Source organism: Tenrec ecaudatus (assembly GCF_050624435.1).
Source record: "Tenrec ecaudatus isolate mTenEca1 chromosome 17 unlocalized genomic scaffold, mTenEca1.hap1 SUPER_17_unloc_1, whole genome shotgun sequence".
Lineage (NCBI taxonomy): Eukaryota > Metazoa > Chordata > Mammalia > Afrosoricida > Tenrecidae > Tenrec > Tenrec ecaudatus.
Genome location: NW_027457662.1, coordinates 637,716 through 647,526, shown reverse-complemented (window position 1 = coordinate 647,526; position 9,811 = coordinate 637,716).

Below are 9,811 nucleotides of genomic sequence, written 5' to 3'. Positions count from 1 at the left end.
ATTGTGACAGTGAAGGAAAACCAGTGAGAGCAGATGTACTTCCAATAATCCAACACTTAAATTAGACCTCATACATAAATCCTATCCGAAAAACAACCCTAATCCTAACCCTAAAGTAGGTGAAAAGCTAACCCTAGGTGTAAACCTAAACAGAGATGTAACCCTAAGCCTAGGTCTAACTGTATTCTCCTAACCTTAAACTTAACCCTAACCTAAGGCTCACCCTAAAGCAAGCCCTAACCAGAACCGTATGTCTACCCTAAGGCTAACCCTAATCCTAACCCCAAATCTGATGTGAACATGCAGCTACCCCTACAACTAACCTTACTCCTAACCGTCATCCTTCGCCTGAACCTAACTTAACTCTATCCCTCACCTTCAATCGAAGCCTCCATAGCACAGTTAATGTAATCCAATCCCTTAAACTAGACAGAGAGCTAAACTTAACCATAACCAAAACGGACGTAACACACAAACCGTAAGCCTGAACCCAACTCTTAACCTCGCAAACTGTCTAACCCTCACACAAATATTAACCCCAACCCATATCTAAACAGTCAAGTTTATCATAGGCCTAAATGAGACAATAGGTTCGCTCATCCTTAAGCACTAAACGCTACTCTTACCTTCCACCTCACACTGCCCCTACATTTGATCCTCAGACTTACCATAACCCGAATCCTCACACAGCCGTAACTCTAACGTGAACTCTAACTCTGTCCCTAAACATGCCCAAATGCCTGTACCTATGCCCGTCTAAAGTTAAACCTAAACCGAAATCTTCTGTGCCACCATTTTGCAGCAGTTTAAAGAAGTACACTGGGAAAGATTTTTCTGCAAGGAAGAAACTGCAGGCGGCGTGCCTGAACTGAGAATATCATGCTGCACGAGCTCTTTGGATTCAGATGCTAGAAGTGCCCTGAGTGGGAAGTATAAAGAAACGGGACTTTACTTTCTCCGTGATCATCAACCTTTGTGGATTCTCTTTGTTCTAGACGCCTGAAATAAAGACAGTTGTCCTGAGTCACCTAAACCTCCACCGAGTGGTCTTAGTGAGGCGCGGGAGCTTGCCGGTATCAGAGAATTCCGAAGAAGGCTGAACGTCCACAATTAAATGTTCATTGCCCAGAAATGAAGCGCCAGCCGGATCAGCCTGGGAAACAAGCTTCCATTAGACAATGAAGATGTGAGAATCTGGTACGGCCACAGTTCACGGTTTCCATAGATCCATGCAATTCCGTGTTGAATTTCAGTCCGAAAATGAAACCGCTGGAGCCTCTGTTCAGCAGGCCCTGGTGTAGCTCCCAGAGGCACAATGGTGCTCCTCTAGAATTTGGACGAAAAACATTTTCACGGGAATAAGCAACTTTGATCAAGCCAGGTGGGTCTTGGAAAAACGAAATTGCTGCGTGTGCCTGCAATACTGAAAAGCACACACCTGTGTCACTCTATGGCGCATTCAGCACAGGAATCTGCATCGATTGTTCCAAGACAAAGGAAAGTTCAGGGAGGCCGCACCCATGTAGAAAAGCATTTGTTCTTCAAAGAGGAGGCCAATATTGTGAAACGACATACCCATGGCAAATAGTTTTCATCGGCAGAGTTTCATGGAGCAATATTGCGGGGAGAGAAAAGGCACCACCTGAGGGAGGCACGCTCAAAAAAACTACGTAGGGCCGGAGACGGGTCGCCCCCAGGCACTAGGGGTGTCGGGCCTCAACATTGTAAGCAGAGTTCACTGAAGTCCCTGAGTGAAGTTTTCTCCGGTGTCCTTCGTCTACGTTCCTAAAATTACTCTGCGGTTTCTAATGACTCTGGGTTACGAACGGCCATCATTCACCGTTCTCCTTACACTCGTGCGTCTCCATCGACCTTAAAGGAAAGGGAGGACACGCAGATGCTGGCAGCTAAATTCAGCAGAGTTTGTCTCAACACAAAAGAGACAGCTCTGTGGGGACCCGTCTTCCTTGGTAAAACATTTCCTAACGAATAAGAAATCTTCCCTTCGCAATGACAATATGAGAGAATTGCCACCGGTGGATTTGCCGATGTGCCTATAAACATCTTTTACAGGCCATGAAGTAGTGAAGCACGGGAACCCAGGCGTTTCACCCTTTTTCCTAGACCAGTGAAACTTAAAGAGCCACTATTGACCTGTGAGACATGACGTTGCTGGAAGCATCAGTGTACAGAGGCATGGGAACCTCAAAGGAGTTTCTTCCATGTGAAAATAACAACCAGGCTGAACTTCATGGCAGGGTTCCAGATTCCCAGGAATTCCACGGGCTGTATTGCTCAGAGATAGAACCTACTGCTTGGGGCACACTTAATCTGAAAAGCTTGCGGCACTCACGGCTTTCCCAAAGACCCAAGATTCTCAAAGAGCGAGCGTAAGTTTGACGGAAAAACAAACTGCCGGTGGCGCCTTTTGACCTTGAAACTGGCAAGAAGCAAGATTTCCCTTAAACCATGAATCTCAGAAACATTGTGACAGTGAAGGAAAACCAGTGAGAGCAGATGTACTTCCATTAATCCAACACTTAAATTAAACCTCAAACCTAAATCCTACCCTAAAACCAACCCTTATCCTAACCGTAACCTAGGTGAAAACGTAACCCTAGGTGTAAACCTAAAACAGAGATGTAACCCTAAGCCTAGGTGTAACTCTGTATACTCCTAAACTTAAACTTAACCCTAACCTAAGGCTCACCCTAAACCAAGCCCTAACGCTAACCGTATGTCTACCCTAAGGCTAAACCTAATCCTAACCCCAAATCTGACATGAACATGCAGTTCCCCCTACAACTAACCTTACTCCTAACCGTCATCATTCGCCTGAACCTAACTTAACTCTATCCCTCACCTTCAATCGATACCTCAATTTCACCGTTAATGTAAACCAATCCCTTAAACTAGAGAGAGAGCTAAACTTAACCTTAATGAAAACGGATGTAACACACAAACCGTAACCCTGACCCCCTCTTAACTTCGCACACTGTCTAACCCTCACAAATATTAACCCCAACCCATATCTAAACAGTCAAGTTAACCCTAAGCCTAAATGAGACAATAGGTTCGCTCATCCTTAAGCACTAAACCCTACTATTACCTTCAACCTCACACTCACCCTACATTTGATCCTCAGACATAACATAACCCGAATCCTCACACAGCCGTAACTCTAACGTGAACTCTAACTCTGTCCCTAAACATGCCCAAATGCCTGTACCTCTGCCCGTCTAAAGTTAAACCTAAACCGAAATCTTCTGTGCCACCATTTTGCAGCAGTTTAAAGAAGTACACTGGGAAAGATTTTTCTGCAAGGAAGAAACTGCAGGCGGCGTGCCTGAACTGAGAATATCATGCTGCACGAACTCTTTGGCCTCAGATGTTAGAAATGCCATGAGTGGGAAGTATAAAGAAACGGGACTTTACTTTCTCCGTGATCATCAACCTTTGTGGATTCTCTTTGTTCCATACTCCTGAAATAAAGACAGTTGTCCTGAGTCACCTTAAACTCCACCGAGTGGTCTTAGTGAGGCGCGGGAACTTGCCGGTATCAGAGAATTCCGAAGAAGGCTGAACGTCCACAATTAAATGTTCATTGCCCAGAAATGAAGCGCCAGCCGGATCAGCCTGGGAAACAAGCTTCCATTAGACAATGAAGATGTGAGAATCTGGTACGGCCACAGTTCAAGGTTTCCATAGATCCATGCAATTCCGTGTTGAATTTCAGTCCGAAAATGAAACCGCTGGAGCCTCTGTTCAGCAGGCCCTGGTGTAGCTCCCAGAGGCACAATGGTGCTCCTCTAGAATTTGGACGAAAAAAGTTTTCACGGAACTTGGACTAACTAGGTTACCTAGCGGGCACTTGGACTATCTAGGTTAACTAGCGGACACTTGGGCGAACTAGGTTAACGAGCGGGCCCTTTGACTATGTAGGTTACCTAGCGGGCACATGGACTATCTAGGTTAGCTAACAGGAACTTGGACTATCTAGGTTACCTAGCGGGCACTTGGACTATATAGGTTAACTAACGGGCACTTGGACTATGCAGGTAACCTTGCGGGCACTTGGACACTCTAGGTTACCTAGCGGGCACTTGGACTTCTATGTTAACGAATGGGCACTTGGACTATGTAGGTTGCCTAGCGGGCACTTGGACTATCTAGGTTAGCTAACGGGCAATTGGATTATCTAGGTTACCTAGTGGGCACTTGGACTATGTAGGTTACATAGCGGGCACTTGGACTATCTAGGTTACCTAACGGGAACTTGGAAAATCTAGGTTAACTAGTGGGCACTTGGACTATCTAGGTTAACTAGCGAGCAATTGGATGATGCAAGTTCCCTAGCGCGCACGTGGACTTTCTAGGTTCCCTAACGGGCACTTGGACTATGTAGGATCCCTAGCGGGCACTTGGACTATGTAGGTTAACTAGCAGGCCCTTGGACTATGTAGGTTAACTAGCGGGCACTTAGACTATCTAGGTTACCTAGCGGGCACTTGGACTATGTACACATCCTAGCGGGCACTTGGACTATCTAGGTTACCAAGAGGGCACTTGGACTATGTACGTCCCCTAGTGGGCACTTGTACTATCTAGGTTACCTAACGGGCAATAGGACTATCTAGGTTACCTAGCGGCACTTGGACTATCTAGGTTACCTAGCGGGCACGTGGACTATGTAAGTCAACTAGCGGGCCCTTGGACTATCTAGGTTAGCTTACGGGCACTTGGACTGTGTAGGTTATCTAGAGGGCACTTGGACTATGAATGTTAATAGAGGGCACTTGGACCATGTAGATTAACTAGCGGGCACTTGGACCATCTAGGTTAACTAGCGGGCACTTGGACTATATAGGTTAACTAGCGGGCACTTGGATTAGCGAGGTTACCTAGCGTGCACTTGAACCATGTAGGTTAACTAGTTTCCCTTGGACTATCTAGGTTAGCTAACGGGCACTTGGACTATGTAGGTTAATTAGCGTGCACTTGGTTTATGTAGGTGCCCTAGTGGGCATTTTGACTATATAGATTACCTAGCGGGCACTTGGACTTGTAGGTTACCTAGCGGGTACTTGGACTATCTAGGTTACCTAGCGGGCACTTGGACTATCTAAGTTCCCTAGCGGGCACTTGGACTATATAGGTTCCTTAAAGGGCACTTGGACTATGTAGGTTCCCTAGCAGGCACTAGGACTATGAAGGTTCCCTAGCGGGTACTTGGACTATGTATGTTCCCTAGCAGGCCCTTTGACTATGTAAGTTCCCTAGCGGGCACTTCGACTATGTGGGTTCCCTAGCGGGCACTAGGACTATGTAGGCTACCTAGCGGGTCCTTGGACTATGTAGGTTAACAAGCGGGCACTTTGACTATCCAGGTTAACTAGCGGACCCTTTGACTATCTAGGTTAACTAGGGGCCTTTGACGATCTAGGTTAGCAAATGGGCACTTGGACTATGTAGGTTACCTAGCGGGCTCTTGGACTATGTGGGTACCCTAGCGGGCACTTGGACAATGTAGGTTAACTAGTGGGCGCTAGGACTATGTAGGTTACCTAGCGGGCACTTGGACTATGTAGGTTAACTAGCAGGCACTTGGACAATCTAGGTTACCTAGCAGGCACTTGGACTATGTACGTTTCCTAGCGGGCACTTGGACTATCTATGTTAACTAGCGGGCACATGGACTATGTAGGTTCCCTAGCGGGCCCTTGGACTATGTAGGTTAACTAGCGGGCCCTTGGATTATATAGGTTACCTAACGGGTACTTGGACTATCTAAGTTACCTAGAGGGCACTTGGACTATTTAGATTAACTAGCGGACACTTGGAAGATCTAGGTTTAATAGCGGGCACTTGGACAATCTAGGTTACCTAGCTGGCCCTTGGACTATGTAGGTTAACTAGCAGGCACTTGAACTATCAGGTTAACTAGAGGTCACTTGGACTATGTAGGTAACCTAGCGGGAACTTGGACTGTCTAGGTTACCTAGCGGGCAAATGGACTATCTAGGTTACCTAACAGGCAATTGGACTATCTAGGTTACCTGACGGGCCCTCGTACAATCTAGGTTACCTAGCGGGTCCTTGGACTATGTAGGTTACCTAGCGGGCATTTGGACTATCTAGGTTAACGAATGGGCACTCGGACTATGTAGGTTACCTAGCGGGCACTTGGACTATGTAGGTTAGTTAACAGGAACTTGGAATATCTAGGTTACCTAGCGGGCACTTGGACTATGTAGGTTACCTTGCGGGCATTTTGACGATCTAGGTTAGCAAACGGGCACTTGGACTATGTAGGTTACCTAGCAGGCACTTGGACTGTCTAGGTAACCTAGCGGGCACTTGGACTATCTAGGTTAACGAACGGGCACTTAGACTATGTAGGTTACCTAGCGGGCACTTGGACTATCTATATTAGCTAACGGGCACTTGGACTATCTAAGTTACCTAGCAGGCACATGGACTATGTAGGTTACCTAGCGGGCACTTGGACTATCTAGGTTAATGAACGGGCACTTGGACTATGTAGGTTACCTAACAGGAACTTGGACTATCTAGGTTAACGAACGGGTACTTGGACAATGCAGGTTCCCTAGCGGGCACTTTGACTATGTAGGTTCCCTAGCGGGCACTTGGACTATGTGGGTACCCTAGCGGGCATTTGGACTATGTAGGATACCTAACGGGCATTTGGACTACGGAGGTTCCCTAGCGGGAACTTGGATTATGTAGGTTCCCTTCTTGCACTTGGACTATGTAGGTTACTAGCGGGCATTTGGACTATGTAGGTTACCTAGTGGGCACTTGGAATATGTAGGTTCCCTATCGGGCACTTGGACAACGTAGGTTAATTAGTGGGCGCTCGGACTATGTAGGGTACCTAGCGGGCACTTGGACTATGTAGGTTAGCTAACAGGAACTTGGACAATCTAGGTTACCTAGCGGGCACTTCGACTATGTAGGTTACCTAGCGGGCATTTGGAATATGTAGGTTGAGTAGCGGGCACTTGGACTATCTAGGTTACCTAGCGGACCCTTAGACTATGTAGGTTAACTAGCGGGCACTTGGACGTACTAAGTTAACTAGCGGGCACTTGGATGATATCGCTTAACTAGAGGGCACGTGGATTATCTAGGTTAGCTAGCGGGCACTTGAACTATATAGGTTAACTAGTGGGCCCTTAGACGATCTAGGTTAGCTAACGGGCACTTGGACTATGTAGGTTAATTAGCAGGTATTTGGATTATGTAGGTGCCCTAGCGGGCATTTGTACTATATAGATTACCTACCGGGCACTTGTACTTTGTAGGTTAACTATCGGCACTTGGACTATATAGGTTAACTAGCGGGCACTTGGATTACGAGGTTACCTAGCGTGCACTTGAACCATGTAGGTTAACTAGTTTCTCTTGGACTATCTAGGTTAGCTAACGGGCACTTGGACTATGTAGGTTAATTAGCGTGCACTTGGATTATGTAGGTGCCCTAGTGGGCATTTTGACTATATAGATTACCTAGCGGGCACTTGGACTTGTAGGTTACCTAGCGGGTACTTGGACTATCTAGGTTACCTAGCGGGCACTTGGACTATCTAAGTTCCCTAGCGGGCACTTGGACTATGTAGGTTCCTTAAAGGGCACTTGGATTATGTAGGTTCCCTATCACGCACTTGGACTATGTAGGTTACTAGCGGGCATTTGGACTATGTAGGTTACCTAACGGGCACTTGGACTATGAGGGTTCCGTATCTGGCACTTGAACAATGTTGGTTAACTAGCGGGCACTAGGAATATGTAGGTTACCTAGCGGGACTTGGACTATCTAGGTTAGTTAACGGGCAATTGGACTATCTCGGTTACCTAGTGGGAACTTGGACTATGTAGGTTACCTAGCGGCCACTTTGACTATATTGGTTACCTAGCGGGCACTTCGACTATGTAGGTTAACTAGCGGACACTTGGACGAACTAGGTTAACAAGCGGGCCCTTGGACTATGTAGGTTACCTAGCGGGCACTTGGACTATCTAGGGAAGCTAACAGGAACATGGACTATCTAGGTTACCTAGCGGGCACTTTGACTATGTAGCTCACCTAGCGGGCACTTGGACTATCTAGGTTAGCTAACGGGCACTTCGCCTATCTAGGTTGCCTAGCGGGCACTTAGACTATGTAGGTTACCTAGCGACCACTTGGACTATCTAGGTTACCTAACGGGCACTTGGACTATGCAGGTAACCTAGCGGGCACTTGGACTGTCTAGGTTACCTAGCGGGCACATGGACTTCTAGGTTAACGAACGGGCACTTGGACTATGTAGGTGCCCTAGCGGGCACTTGGATTATGTAGGTTCCCTTCTTGCACTTGGACTATGTAGGTTACTAGCGGGCATTTGGACTATGTAGGTTACCTAGCGGGCACTTGGACTATGTAGGTTAATTAGCGGGCACTTTGACTATCTAGGTTAACTAGCGGACACTTGGTCGAACAAGGTTAACGAGCGGGCCCTTGGACTATGTAGGTTACCTAGGGGGCACTTGGACTATGTAGGTTCCCTATCGGGCACTTGGACAATATAGGTTAACTAGCGGGCGCTAGGACTATGTAGGAGATTACCAAGCGCGCACTTGGACTTTGTAGGTTACCTAGCGGGCACTTGGACTATCTAGGTTACCTAGGGGGCACTTGGACTATCTAGGTTCCCTAGTGGGCACTTGGACTATATAAGTTCCTTAAAGGGCACTTGGAATATGTAGGTTCCCTAGCAGGCACTCAGACTATGAATGTTCCCTAGCGGGCACTTGGACTATGTAGGTTCCCTAGAAGGCCCTTTGACTATGTAAGTGCTCTAATGGGAACTTTGACTATGTGGGTTCCCTAGCGGGCATTTGGACTATGTAGGTTAGCTTACGGGCACTTGGACTATGTAGGTTAAGTAGAGGGCCTTGGACTATGTAGGTTAACTAGCGGGCACACGCACCATCTAGGTTAACTAGCGGGCACTTGGACTATATGGGTTAACTAGCGGGCACTTGGATTAGCTAGGTTACCCAGCGGGCACTTGAACCATGTAGGTTAACTAGTTGGCCCTTGGACTATCTAGGTTAGCTAACGGGCACTTGGACTTGTAGGTTCCCTAGCGGGCACTTGGTCTATGTACATACCCTAGTGGGCAATTGTACTATCTAGGTTACCTAGCGTGCACTTGGACTATGTACGTCCCCTAGTGGGCACCTGGACTCTCTAGGTTAACTAACGGGCACTAGGACTATCTAGGTTAACTAGCGGGCACATGGTCTATCTAGGTTACTTGGCGGGCACTTTGTCTATGTAGGTCAACTAGCGGGACCTTGAACTATCTAGGTTAGCTAACGGGCACTTGGACTATGTAAATTCCCTAGCGGGCACTTGGATTATGTAGGTTCCCTATCAGGCACTTGGACTATGTAGGTTACTAGCGGGCATTTGGACTATGTAGATTACCTAACAGGCACTTGGACTATGTAGGTTAACTAGCGGGCACAGGGACTATGTAGGTTACCAACGGGCACTTGGACTATCTAGGCTAGGTAACGGGCCCTTGGACTATCTAGGTTACCTAGTGGGAAAATGGACAATGTAGGTTACCTAGCGGGCACTTTGTCTATCTTGGTTACCTAGCGGGCACTTGGACTATGTAGGTTAACTAGCGGACACTTGGACGAACTAGGTTAACGAGCGGGCCATTGGACTATGTAGGTTACCTAGCGGGCACTTGGACTATCTAGGTTAGCTAACAGGAACTTGGACTATCTAGGT